The sequence below is a fragment of the Boleophthalmus pectinirostris genome, unplaced genomic scaffold (assembly GCF_026225935.1).
Source record: "Boleophthalmus pectinirostris isolate CB_2022bp ecotype Guang Dong unplaced genomic scaffold, ASM2622593v1 HiC_scaffold_9, whole genome shotgun sequence".
Taxonomy (NCBI): domain Eukaryota; kingdom Metazoa; phylum Chordata; class Actinopteri; order Gobiiformes; family Gobiidae; genus Boleophthalmus; species Boleophthalmus pectinirostris.
In genome coordinates, this window is record NW_026571541.1 from 4,291,747 (window position 1) to 4,306,226 (window position 14,480).

At 38.5% G+C, this 14,480-nt stretch overlaps 1 protein-coding gene across 1 annotated transcript in view; it reads right to left on the reverse strand.

Moving 5' to 3' along the window:
* The window catches only part of ngef (neuronal guanine nucleotide exchange factor), a 77,803-nt gene that overhangs the window by 13,680 nt on the left and 49,643 nt on the right, over nt 1-14,480 (reverse strand). The gene's annotated exons all lie outside the window — the stretch shown is intronic.

The window sequence follows — 14,480 nt, forward strand, 5'->3', positions numbered from 1 at the left end:
AACTTGCAAGTCTTAATTTGGACTCGAGTCACACTTGAGTCACACTTGAGTCACTATTTTAGGACTTGAGACTTGACTTGATAAAATGGACTAAGACCTGGGACTCGACTTGGACTTGAAGCTCAAAAACTTGGGACTTGAGGCCTGTAACTTAAGAAGACTTGATGCTTCTCCTAAAAAAATATGCTTTTAGAAAATACTTTTCTTTTTAGGTGCTTCATATAACAGAAACAACCTGGAACATGTCCCTCCCACTTCTGTTTGTTACTTTGGATGTAATTGAAGTACTGTGATACTCAAATATATTACAGTAATATACAGTACAATACAGTACAACAGAGGGAACCACATAGAACATGATCCTTCATGACAAAATAACCATTATAAATACTTTTAAATCTGAATTCTTTCTGTTCCGACCGTAATGATTCACTCTAAAATCTTGTCAAGAAATTTAAAAAAAGAAAAATTTGCATTTCTTCAACTCTTATATAAATACTCATAAATATACCATGACTTTTAAAGTTTAGTTAAAAAATCATATACATTTTCAAAAATCTTAGCTATATTTGGTACTTTTGTTTAAAGACTTGAAATGACTTGAAGCTCAAAGCAGTCGACTTGGACTTGACTTGGACTTATGGGCCTGTGACCTGAGACTTGCCTGTGTTTGACTTGGGACTTGAGTCGGACTTGAGTTCAAAGACTTGAGACTTACTTGAGACTCGCAAAACAACGACTTGGTCCCACCTCTGAGATGGACTTTTACTTGGGGAATATATTTAAACAAATCCATTTCAGCATGAGTAGAGTAGAGTATTAAAGTCGTAGTAATTGTAGTAGGTTGTACACAAGTCATGACTCTGTTTGAACACAGATATGTCACATGGTTGTAACTTGTAACTTGAGCAGCCATTGTAATAGTATCTGTGTAAGAGAATACAGCAGTTACCATACTTAGTGTAAGGAAATAAAAGTTTGTAATGTTGATTGTTGATATGCAAAACCAAGCCACGGCCAAGGCACCAAAACTGGTTTAGTCCAGGGTGGAGCACAACCATAGCACATTTTTATCAAAACTAAACTCCAGGCATGCACCAAGGATCAAACTACACTTTTGTAATTATAACTTCTTTAACTCATAAATCCTTTTTACTAATGTATAAAAGAGGTTGGGTCATGCCATTTTAAGGAAACATTGTCTGACTTTTCAAAACTGGTTTCAGTACTTTCAGTATTTTTTTGCCATATTGATACAATACAAATATTTCATCTTTGCAGTTTTCTCCTTAAGACCTCTTGTTTACAGCTGCCATATATTTGTATTAATATATATTACTTTTACTTGTACATATACATTGATATAGTTATGTTTTTGTCACCAGTCTCTTGCTGTTTTTACTACTTATTTTGAATTTATTATTACCATTTATATTTGTGTGTCTGTGTCCAATAATTTCCCTTGTGGCTCAATTAAGCTTGTCTAAGTCCAAGTCTAATTAAATAAGTATACACGATGTAAAAATATATGTTGACTCACCATCTAAGACAAATTTACAATAATGTTTACGAAATAGCATTCCCAAAACTATTTAATATACCTTTAGCGTTGACTCAGTTTTGGTTTAGTCATGATTTCGTGTACTGCCCCTGTCCTCGGTACCTTGGCGAACCAGTTTTTTTCCTCTTCCAAAACCAGTGTGTCTGGCAGATCGAGCTAATGGTTTGGTAGAACTGCTAATGAGTTGTCTGCAGCAATAAAACTAAAGCTCTTTATTTGCAGAGGCCGTAACTGCATTCTATAGACTGATCGTTTTGAATACAATACGTGAATAGTTTTCGAATGCGGATGGGCAGTAGCGGGTTCTAGGGTGTAGCCGGTCGTAGTATAGTGAGCATGACTTCCTCGCAAACAGACTATGGCAAGGCAAGGCAGCTTTATTTGTATAGCTCAAGCCGTACACAAAGTCATTAAAAAGTGCATTGTGTAACTTCTGCTGGAGCGATAAATTGTGACAAATGCTTTTTTCCTCCATAGAGATGTTATTGTTTTGTCTGGGATGTTTCACGGTATGGCATTAAACCTTTCTATCTTCATGGAGACCAAACCATGGCAAGTTACAGGTCAGATCTGTGGAGAGGCGAGCCCACTCACAGTCAAAATGTATGTTTTATAAGTATTTTTGAGCTGTAAAACCACCTGTAATTGAATAAATGTAAAGTAGAGCTGTTTAATGTCACACTGTGGAACATTCCAAGCAAAGCAAAGACATATCCATGGAAACAAGCAGGTGACGGACCCCCAACCGAAAAGCTACACAGCGCACCTGAGATCACCGTAGACCATTGTTTCCCAAAGACTGCGTCGTGACCCTTAGGTGGGTCGCAAAAGATTCTTTTTGGGTCGCCTTGTCACAATCTGCATGTAGGTTTGATATATGCAGTTCTGACACATGAGATTTTCTGTGCTCACAAAAATGACGACAAAGCACAGAAACAGACTGAATACTGCGGCTGATATGCGTATTGTTCTCTCTTCTTGCACCCAGACTGAAACACACTACAAAAACGCAGACAGGCCCATCTATCTCATTAAAAAATTTGAAATGTTAAGACATGTTTTGCATCATTTCTAATCTTTTTGTAATTATTTCATTGACTATTTTGTTCCAATATTGCTGGTTCAATTGAATGTTGAAAAAAAAAAGAAATGGGCTACATTTAGTGTCCAAATAGGTGACTTATGGATTGCTTTATTGCTGCTTCAGTGACTGTTTTCCATCCTTTAAAACTTGAGTCATACTAATTGTTCAGAGAGACACGATCACTCAGTCAACCAATCGCCTTTATTTTGTGATTTATTAATAATGTCTCTTGACTTGGATTGTGAAGGTTTGTGACTTTTAAAATATGGATCCCTAGAAAAAAAGTTTGGTAAACACTACCTGAGACAATAGATTTAGGAAATAGCTGGATCTGAACTGCAACTTGGTCTGGTTTGGTCTCCATGAAGACAGAAAGGTTTAATGCCGTACTGTGAAACATTCCAGACGTCTCCATGCAGAAAAGCATTTGATTGGACCCTCCACCAGAAAAGTTACACAATGCACCTTTCAATCTCATCATATCATCAGAGTACTGCAATGAAAAGGTACACAAGATAAATATGAACCTCAAAATATACTGTTCCAGCTTTTATATACTGAAGTCAATGTAGTAATTATCATGACAGATAACGTTTCTAAACTGCTGATTTTATTGGGAAAGCACTTTGAGCACCTTGAGCTGTGAAAGTGCTCTATAAATAAAGGTAAACGTGCATTGCGCAACTTTACTGGTGGACGGTTTGCCAGTTGTTTGTCTCCATGGAGATGTTATTGCTTTGTCTAGAACGTCCCACAGTATAGATTAAAGCTATCCATCTCAAGGGAGTCAACTATAGCCTACATTACAGGTCAGATCTGTGGAGAGGCAACGCTATTCACAGACAGAATTATTGTATTTTTGAGCCATAGAAACTGTAATGAATAAACCCTAGATAGATGTGGTTAATGTCATACCGTGGGACATTCCAGGCAAAGCAATAACATCTCCATGGAGACAAGAAGTAATGGACCCTCTACCAGAAAAGCTGCATGATTCGGCTTTAAATAGTTGAATTTCTGTGACGTGTGTAGAGATAATTATAGAGAAGAGCGTCTGAAGAATTATTGTTAGAACACTAATCCAAAAACAACATGTGAATGAGCCTTTGTTAAGACCGCACCAACACAATGATGAGAAGGAGGAGATGTACCACAAATATGCACGACGGTGGTAGTTTTTATTACTGAAAAGAACATTATGTAACTTTTCTGAGGAAGTGTCTCCATGGAGATGTTATGACTTTGCCTGGAATGATCCACAGTTTGGCTATGTTGCATTTATTCAGTTATAGACATTTTCATTTCATTGTGGGATATCTATCTTGAAAAACATGCCATGTTACTGTGAGTGGGCTCGCCTCTACACAGATCTGACCTGTGATCTGACGTGGCCCGGGGGTATCGCCTGCTTAGTGTAATGCCATACCGTGGAACATCTCTACGGAAACAAGCAAATGGCGAACCCTCCACTAGAAAAATTTCATAGTCCATATTTAAATACATTGCACAATCAGATTACATAATTTGGTCTGGTTTAGTCTCCATGAAGATAGAAAGGTTTAATGCTATACTGGCCATGTTTACAAATTAATTACAAATTAATTGTTCTGAATTAAATAGTTCAAGTTTACATGGAAATAATAATTCCGAATTGAGGTTTACATGGAAAACATGTTAAATTGTCTTTATTTAATTCCGCTCAACATCTGGGGGTGGGAAGGGTTCTGATTGGACAGAGACACGAACGTGTTTTCGTCGACCGGAAGAAAACACACACTTCAGCAAAGAAAGCGGGGATGGAGAACACAGCTTCAGGGTAACTGGGAGGGTGCGCCATGTAACTTTCCTGGAAGTCACTGGATGGATGGACAAAGCCTGGACTTCAGTGACACCGAAACCATCCTGTCGGGATTCAGAAAGGCCAGAATAATTCTAACTGGAACTGATGCTGAGTTTGACGACAACTACACAGAAGAGGAAGCGGACGTCGCGCAGAAGTGACACAGAGGATGAAGAATTCAATGGATTTAGTGATTTGGAGTGAGATCGTGTGTTTGGTAAACTTATGTTCTGTTGTTTATGCTATAATTATCTGAATAACTGTTAATATGTTACGTTAACATATTAAGGCCTATTCAGTCTGTTGTTCTCTATTCTGTTGTTATTACTCTAACTTGCCTTTCAAGATGAAATGTCGGTTCCTGGTCGCTGATTTTACAAAATACATTTCCCCAAAAAAACGTATAGTCCAGTGCTTATATATGTTTTTTTTTCTTCTTCATTGCCCATTTTTTGGTTGGTGCGACTTATACTCCGGAGCAACTTGTAGTCCGGAAAATATGGGTATTCTGAATAATCATTTTCATTAGGAATTAAGTATTATTTTTATTCTGAGTTAATGCTTCCATGTAGATGTGCAACTGTGAAATATTCAAGACAAAGAAATGGAAAAGCTAATGGAGAAAGGTTTGTGAAAAGTTACACAATGCACCTTCAAAAATATTGCCACAGCGGTTTAAGTTTAGTGGGTCAAAACTGGTATGTAGGTTTGATAAAATGGTGGTTTTCAGCATATGGCCTGAATCCCCCCATAGTAATCTCACTCTATATGTAAGATTTCATGCTAACTGTATAATATAAGGCCTGTTTAAACCCACCAGTGTTAGTGAACGTAAGAAAGAATGTGAAACTAGAGCTGCTAATCGTCTTTTCTTTACAATTCTCAGAGTAATCCTTTCTGGAATGAGCTGTTCTGAAAGTCTATTCAACAAACAGAACACATGGCTCCTCTGTAAATGTGTAAAAAAAAGCGAACCACTCCATAAAATTAGCGCCCACTAATCGCAGCTACAACCACTGCTTACGGTTGTGGTGTTTTTGAGCAAGACACCTCACCCACTTGGCCTATATGTATTAATATGATGTGTGAAATTATTCTGAATCTAAACCGTGGATACAACCAGTGTTAGAGTTATTGTTTTTGGCTTAAGATGAATTAACTAAGATTTGGATAGGACCAGGTTTTCAAAGTTTGGGATGGTTGGTATGAATAAAACTGTGAAAAAAGTGTGTAACATTGTGCATTCTCGTGTCAGTCATAATCTGAGGGACTTCTGACGCTGAATTTTTTTGCTTTAAGGTCATTCGCAAACACGGATTTCTGTATTTTGGCGAAACAAATGACAATTTATGCTCCTCTTTACTGTTGGCGAGGATCAGATTAGTCAAAAATGTGTCATAGTCCAGTTTTAGTCCTGGTTTAGACCTGATATAGTCCTGGTTTAGATCAAATTGGTCAAAAAAAGGGACATCTGGGATGTAAAACTGGGACAAATCACTGGTTTTGGATAAATTTGTTGGGACAGGGGACACAGGGCTCAAAACTAGGACTGTCCCAGGTAAATAGGGATGACTGGTCACACTAGAACTAACATAAGATTTTCTAATGATTAGCCAATATGCTTAAATATTTGCACAGTTGTCATAAGCATAAAAAACAACACTTTTTGAATGGTCGAAAGTCCTCAAAATGATCCCTGTGACAATAAGTTGAGTTCAGTAAATACAGACTAAATAAGTACAAGACTAGTAATCTAAGGGCCTGTTTACAGGAGAATGCAAAAATATTTTAAGTGCCTTTTTGTTTAGACGGTGATGACGTTTTTGGGGATTAAAAACGCAAAAATCTGAAACCACCCTCCAGAGTGGAAAAGCTGAATATGCTCCGCTGTAGTGTTTCCATGTTTACGTCACATACATAACCACCTAACGTCACCACTGCGCAGTCTGGCATGCATACCCAATCAAATTCCACACACTTTTGCGTCACCGTACGCATGCAGATTTCCTCCCGAAAACACTCGTCTAAACGCGGAATAAAAAGTAAAGATGCGATGCCACTTTTGCATCTTCTGTTCAGAACGTCATCATATAAACGTGGCCTAAAGAAGAGACAAAGGTCAATCAAAAAGTTCAACTCGGTCCACTGAAATAAATGTACAATATTGAGACTTTGCAGATGGTGTCATCAACATTTCCTGGGGGTGCGATGCTAACTGGAGGCACTTACAACATGGAGCATGATACAAAGTATAATGCGATTAAGAGTATAGTCATGATCTGTAGGACCAAACAAGACAAGCACATGAGATATCCTGACTTTTGTCTGTCAAATGACTGCTACAAGAAAAATGAAATACAGTATCTTGGGCATATCATCAGTGCGGACATGACAGATGATGATGATGTGTATAGACAGTGCAGGATGCTTTATGCAAATCCTCTTATGCACAAGTTTGGCTCTTGTACAAAAGATGTAAAGTTGTTATTGTTTGTCATATTGTACACCGTTGTACACAGCCCACCTCTGGATTAATTACAAAAAAAACAGTTTGCAAAGACTGCAGGTGCCTAGGATGCTTTCCTGTGCTTTTGAGGAGGCCATGATGGACGCGTGCTGTGGAGATGTTTGTTACTACACGAGTGAACACTCTGCAAGCTGTACTAAGAACTAAGGCTGTGCAATTAATACAATTTTGATCACGATTTCAATTTGTGTGTCAAATGATCTCCAACGAAAGCTTAACAAACTTACTTAACAAAGTTCATTTTGGGATTTTTTAAAATATAAATAAGTATATTAATTTTATGTTTTAAATATAGAGATAGGAGAACAGCTGGATATATAGTTTATTTTGGACACATTTATGTTTTTCTATGCCTTATTTCATGTTCAAAGTATATTTGATTCAGTTTATGTTTCATCGCAAAACTGCTCTAATGTACATATTTGTAGCCTGTATTTATTTTCATTTTGAAAGTTTTGCATTAATTATCAATGACAAAGAGTTTTGGGGAGTTTTTTTGAGAGAGAGAAATGATGAATAAATGCATCATGTAACTAAAAAAACTACTGACTAAAATAATCCTGATTTTTTTCCATAATCAAGCATCCCTACTAAGAACTTTAATGTACAGTTTTATTTACAGGCTGAACAAACTGGACAATGAAATAATAATGACACTCACAAATATGAGATCAGTGCAGTAAGACATCAGTCCAACATGTGGAGACACTGGTGTGGTTGTCTTTTAAAAACATGTTGTTTTGTATTGTCACTGTCCTTGTCTGTTTTAAAAACGGAACATGAGTCTGGAATAAAGATGAACTGAACTGAACATTTTGTATTTTTCCATGAGTTTTCAGACAATCTTATTATTTGGCAGTGTTCATTGTGTCTCCATGGCAACTGTTGAACATTCCGTCAATAAACATACAGGTACAACACCCCCAGCATGATTTCACTGCAAAGTATCAATAGATAATTTCACTTTGGACAGTTGACAGAACTTTACATCAGATTTACAGCAAGTCCCAGCAGGAGTGAAAAGAGGCTAAATGAGGTGCTTAAAAGCGCAGACACAATGCTAGGGGCGTAGTTTTAGAGAAACTAGTAGCCAAGTTCAGCAAGCTCCCAGACGACATTTCTATTGTTCACCTGTCAGTCAAAACTCACACAGACGCACAATTAGGCAGAATAAAAGCGGTACATCTCGTCCTCCACCTGAACTCTTTCTCTAATCTATATCCATGTCTTTATTTTCTAACAATACAAAAATTATATATAAAAAGAACTTACCACATCGAATAAAACCATGTCTGCGTCTACTTCTGCTCTCATAACTAAAACTAGATCACACTAATGCACAGAAAGTTCCCCAGTATGGCATTAAAGTAGCCTGATTCATCAGCCGGTTTTACCTCGTTTTACTTCGTACAAACCGTCTGACCTCGCAGCCTTAGATTTCTCTCGCTCGACGGTTGGCGGGTACTTTTTGCTTTTTGCTGTTTGGTCGTGACGTATGTAATGTGCCGCTAACGGGGCTAACTGGTAGATTAAGCTTTTCCCAAATCCCGTAGGAAGAAGGACAATAACGTCTTTCCCCTTGATGAAATTCAACAAACATTCTCTTTGTTTTGCCTTTAAATCCTCGATCTCGGGAATCGTTGACAACACTGAATATATGGCTCTTCGCTGATTGGCTGGAGCCCGAACTTGTACTTCCGGGGTTTTTGCGAACAGTCTAGCGCAGGCTTGTCTAAACTATGGCCTGTGGGCCAAATGCGACCCTCAGACAAACCTTAGGTTTCCAGGTGAATTGGCCCAAATTGCCTTGCATCAATTAAAAATGTACTTTTTACTGCAAGTTTTTTGAAATTCTACATTGATAAAGCTAATATTTAATATTTAGTGTGTGGTTTTAAGGATCTTGGACAAAGATTGGACACCCCTGATCTAGTGTATTTAGATTTCTGACCTAATTACTGGAGACAAATGAAATTGAGCGGAGGCACTAGGTGGTATCAGCCTGGCTAACATTAAAGGGCCATCTGATCTGTTATAATGTAGTTTCCTCATTACAAACACCTGGAGTTGAGTTTTGTTTCAGTCACACATGTTTAACACACAAACCCTGCAGATTTAGGCTAAGTTCTTCTCTCAAACTGAAAACACTCTATTCCACCTTGTGATGTCATCATGTGGTAATACAGGAAGTGCTTGACTGTCTTCTTAAACTCTATACACTTTCACTAGAATCATTTGGATAGTTCAGGCCTGGAACTTGCAATCTGTACTGAACAAAAGGTAAAAGGTAAAAGCTGTTAACTTGATAACTACCACTTCATGACATCACAGGGTGGAACAGAGCATTTGGAGCTTTGGAAATGTAGACAGACTAATAATAAAGGATTACTCAAACATGTGAATGACAAACAAAACACAACTCTAGGTCTGTTTTTGAAGAGATAACAACATTCTAACATGGCTTTAAGCTCACAAGAGTCAATTTTGGGGTTTAAGCATAACCTGGTCTTTATAATGCAGCAACTAGTAGTAAAATGATTGCAGCTAAAGTTTCCAGGAACAAGCAGAGTTAACCCAAACACCACTGTACTAAAACAGATATGAAGAACTAAAAAGAACTATGGACAAAACTAATATCTGTTATCTATTACCCTGACAGTGGGAAAATGAATACAATCCATCAGCAGCATGCTTAAACATGCCTATTCATAACACAGCTGAAGTTTGAATACTAAACATAATTGGACTGTAATGTAACACTAAAAGTAGACAAATATCCATGACAATATAGCACATTTTTGATAAACCTGTAAACTTCACTATGATCATGACCAGATTGAACAAATAAACAAGACTGAAGCAGAGCCAGAACTAAAACTGAACCAAGAGTGATGGAGAAACGTAGACTGTATTTATAAATGGACAGAGTTAACCCAACAGATCTTTTTCACAACGGTCGAAAGTGCCAAAACTTCTGGTTAAAGTTTTCTGTGGCTAAATGTGTGTGTAAATGTGTGTCGTATTCTCCAGCAGCTTCATAAATCTGCCTCATCGCCAAATCTTCAACAAACTCCACAAAAGATAAACATTCTTACCATGAACAATTTATCCTCAACTATCAAGAGAAGAAAGACGAAAACTTAAAGGCTATAAGTAAGTAAGTAAGTAACTAAGTAAGTAATAAGTAATTCTTTTTTTTTTTAGTAGTAGTAGTAGTAATTTATTCAGTCATTTTGCAGCACTCCAAAACAAAACAAAACACAGACTACAACCTCATGGACTAGCATTTGTGAACTACTGAGCAAAACTAACATTATGGTAATTAATAAAACAGAAGTAACTTTTTAAAATTAAAATAAAAAATCCATTTCATGATGTAGATATTAGCATAGACAGATAGATTTGTGTAGTTTGCCAATATCTACATCATGAAATCCATTTTTTATTTTAGAATCAGTCTGAGTTAACAAGTTACTTATTACTGAATTATTTATTACTTATGTTTTATTCGTGACCATAATGTTAGATTTGCTCAGGAATAGTTCACTAATGCGTCGTCAATGTGTTCTCCTTTACGTTTTCGTCTTTCTTACCGTGATAGTTATGGATAAATTCTTCATCTTTATTCTTTGTGGACCTTGTTGGTTGAAGATTTGGTGATGGGGCAGATTTATGAAGCTGGTGGAGAATACAGCAGAGATTTTGCCCTAGAAAACCATTAACTGTAAATTCTGCAAACCTGCACGGTGCACTTTCGGCTGTTGTGAAAAATGTCTATAGCTGCTTCATTCCAAATAGGAAGTGAACATGGGGGTTCTTCCGGCTCCGTCTACTCTGGCTCCAGTTGACTTTGCACTGAGAAAACGTCACCCCTCTCTCTGTAACCGCTGCTGTGAGCCTCATCATTTTACTCAGTCTCAGTCCTGTTTAGGAGTTTGATTTTCAACAAAAAAGGTGAGAGTGAGATGGAAAACTGTTCCCTAAAGCTCTGTAACTCACCTCAACTCACCTGTTGTAGTTCCAGCTTTTATCAGCCCTTTCTGATCAGATTGTGTTGAAAGAAAGCACAGATTAAAGTCCAATAACAAAGCCTCAGACAGAGACAATTTTATTCATGTTATGTTTATTAACGGTGCACTCCTTTCTATGGAGATGTCATTGCTCTGCCTGGAATGTTCCGCAGTATGACATTAAACAGCTCTACTTGACATTCAAACTGAAGACTCTCGAGTACCCGCTCTACACTTTGAGGCCCACACATCTCGACTACACCGCGGTACCGTTGCAAATTAACAGTTAATTCCTCCCTAAACTCTGATGTAATCACTCTAATCCCAGTGAAAACAGAGAGAGTCAAAATGGCCGTCGCTGCTGTGTGTGTGGTCTAGTGAATTTCAGTCATGTGTTCAGTGTTTAAGTACACTTTGACAGACAGCTCAACAGGTTGTGAGGGAAGCGGAGATCCCAAAACCAACAAGCGCCAAATCTGAGCTCAAATAACAGCACAGTGCTACAGATTTAAGTACACTGTGTCCCCTAAGCCTGGTTCAACACGACATTTCACTGTGGGCACCAGTAATTATTTTATTTGACTGCACTATGCATGTCACTTTTACCAAACCAATGTTATTAAAGTCCTAACAAAATACTATTCATATAATATTATAAGGTGAGTTTATTCTGATCCTTTTCTGAGCACAATTAAGTCCACATGAAGACTTGGTTTAGTTCTTGTAGTTCTGGATGAATCTAGGTCTAGTACCGGTTTAGTCCTGGTCTAGTTATGGTCTAGTCATGGCTTAGTCCTGGTCTAGTCCTGGTCTACTCCTGGTGTAGTCTTGGTCTAATCAGGGTCTAGTCCTGGTTTCGACCTGGTTTCGTCCTGGCCTAGTCCTGGTCGAGTCCGGGTCGAGTCCTTGTATAATTCTGGTCTAATCAGAGTCCTGGTCTAGTCTTGGTCTAATCATGGTCTACTTCAGGTTTAGTTCTGATTTAGTCAGGGTCTAGTTCGGGTTTAGTCCAGGTTTCGTCCTGGTTTTGTCCTGGTGTTGTCCTGGTTTTGTCCTGATTGAGTCCTGGTCTAGTCCTGGTCTAATCAGGGTCTAGTTTGAGTTTAGTCCTGGTTTCGTCCTAGTCCTGGCTTTGTCCTGGCCTAGTCCTGGTGGAGACCTGATCGAGTTCTGGTCTAGTCCTGGTGTAATCAGGGTCTAATTTGGGTTTAGTCCTGGTTTTGTCCTGGTATAATTCTGGTCTAATCAGGGTCTAGTCCTGGTCTAGTTTTCATTAAATCCTAGTCTAGTCCTCATCTAATCAGGGTCTAGTGCGGGTTTAGTCCTGGTTTCGTCCAGGTCTAGTCCTGGTTGAGTCCTAGTTAAGTCCTGCTCTAGTCCTGGTCTAATTAGGGTCTAGTTCCGGTTTAGTCCTGTTTTCATTCTGGCCTGGTCAAGTCCTGGTATAATTCTAGTCTAATCAGGGTCTAGTTCAGGTTTAGTTCCGGTCTAGTCCTAGTCTAATCAGCGACTAGTTTGGGTTTAGTTCTGGTTTCATCCTGGTTTCGTCCTGGTCTAGTTGTGGTCTAGTCCTGGTTGATTGGTGGTCTAATCAAGGTCTAATTCGGATTTAGTCCTGGTCTAACTCCTGGCCTACTCCTGGCCAGATTTAGTTCCTGGGTGGGTGTTTTTGGGGTGGGTGTTTTTATAAATTTCACATAGAACATAGAACAACAAATCGCAAAATACACAGAAAAACTGATCACTAAAGCCCACATAAAAAATCTAAACAAAACCAAAAAAAAAACCAAAGCAAAACCGAAAGAACTTCCTGGACCACTCATCTAATGAAAGTGCATGTGTTTGGAGTTAGGTAATGCTTTATTTCGAGCTGTGACTCCTGAGGGCCATTACTGCTGCTGTCAATGTAGAACAATGGTTATTTTAGAGTGTGCAGACGGCCAACGCGCTCAAATGACTGTGTGACAAACATGAACAAATATAGCTCCCGTTCACTGCGAAAAGGGAATAGATTCACTTAGATAACAGTGTGTGAGCAACCGTAGCACCGACATAGACGAACCAATATGAGAAATATGCAGGGTAATAATGAACAGAACATAAAGAGTATTTTTTACAGCTTCATTATTACAGATTACAGGTGCACAGTGTCATTTTCTGGTGGAGGGTACAGCATCTTCTTGTCTCCGTGCAGCTGCTGTTGCTTTGAAATTTTCTGCAATATGGCATGAAATTTTTCTATCTTCATGGACACGGGAAGAGGATGTCACCAGACCAAGTTACAAGTCAGGCAGAGGTGATATTTTAGCAACTCACTGTAATTGAAAAATATATCATTTTAATACAGTTCTGTGGGACATCTGCATGGGGACAAGCCGGTAGAGGATCCAGCAGAAAAATGACAACGTGCACCTTTCATTTTTGGAATCTTATCTCAGGTTTGACAGTTGTTTCTCTAAAGTAGGCCTGTAACGTTAATCAATAAATCAATTAATCGTACGATAACTTTTAACAAGATCGATAACTTTTCTGGCCGTGATAAATTCTGTTTGCAGCTTGTTTGTTTTCCTCGCTCTCTCTCGCTCTCAGAGGGTGAATGTTAGAAGGCTTCTATCATTCTCTGACTCCTCTCATTTAACAAGTGTAATGACACTTGAACCAACATCCTCTGTGATGATAAACACAGCGGATGCGCAGCCTGAGTGCAGAAAGCGCCGCTGTCTGTGCGGCTAAACATGAAGCCTCAACACAAGCTAGCGCCGCTGTCAGAGCGACAAAATAGTTCATTGCCGAGTGACAAAACAATGCCGAATCAACACTGGTGAGTGGGACACGTCTCAACAGCCACGTGCGTCAAATGCAGCGAGAGCACAAACGACGAGAAGAAATGTCTCAAACCCCAACAGCCGATAAACCCAAGCGACACAAGTAGTCTAGCCCCCGGGAGAGCCCGAAAACCACTGAAATCTCACAAGACACCGACACGATACCAGACAGGACAGAGGCTCCCTCATAGTGAAATAGCATCCTGTGTCGCGAGTTAATACAAACATTTAAATGACCAAAATGTCGAGGCTCACAGCAGCAGCTACAGAGAGAGTGGCTACTATATTCCAATGTAAGTCAGTGACTAAAATCACTTTTAAGGGCAATTTTGTTACAGAAACTTAATAATCAATTGCATTTATTGCTTTGGTTGTATTTGGTTCAACAATAGTTTATTCAAGTGCATTTTTGTTAACAAGTCCTTGCTGTAAACCAGACTACATTAGGCTGGTCCTATGTTAACAAGTCTGTTTTATTTAGGCCTGTTGTTTTTGTTTGACTTACAGTTCCTGTGTTAAATGTTATTTAGAAAGTAAGGTTTATTGATCTTTGAAAGGGTGTATTTGCATTTTTATTCCATGGTTATTATAATAGTTGAAATTGGTCTCAAAATGTCAATATTATCGTTTATT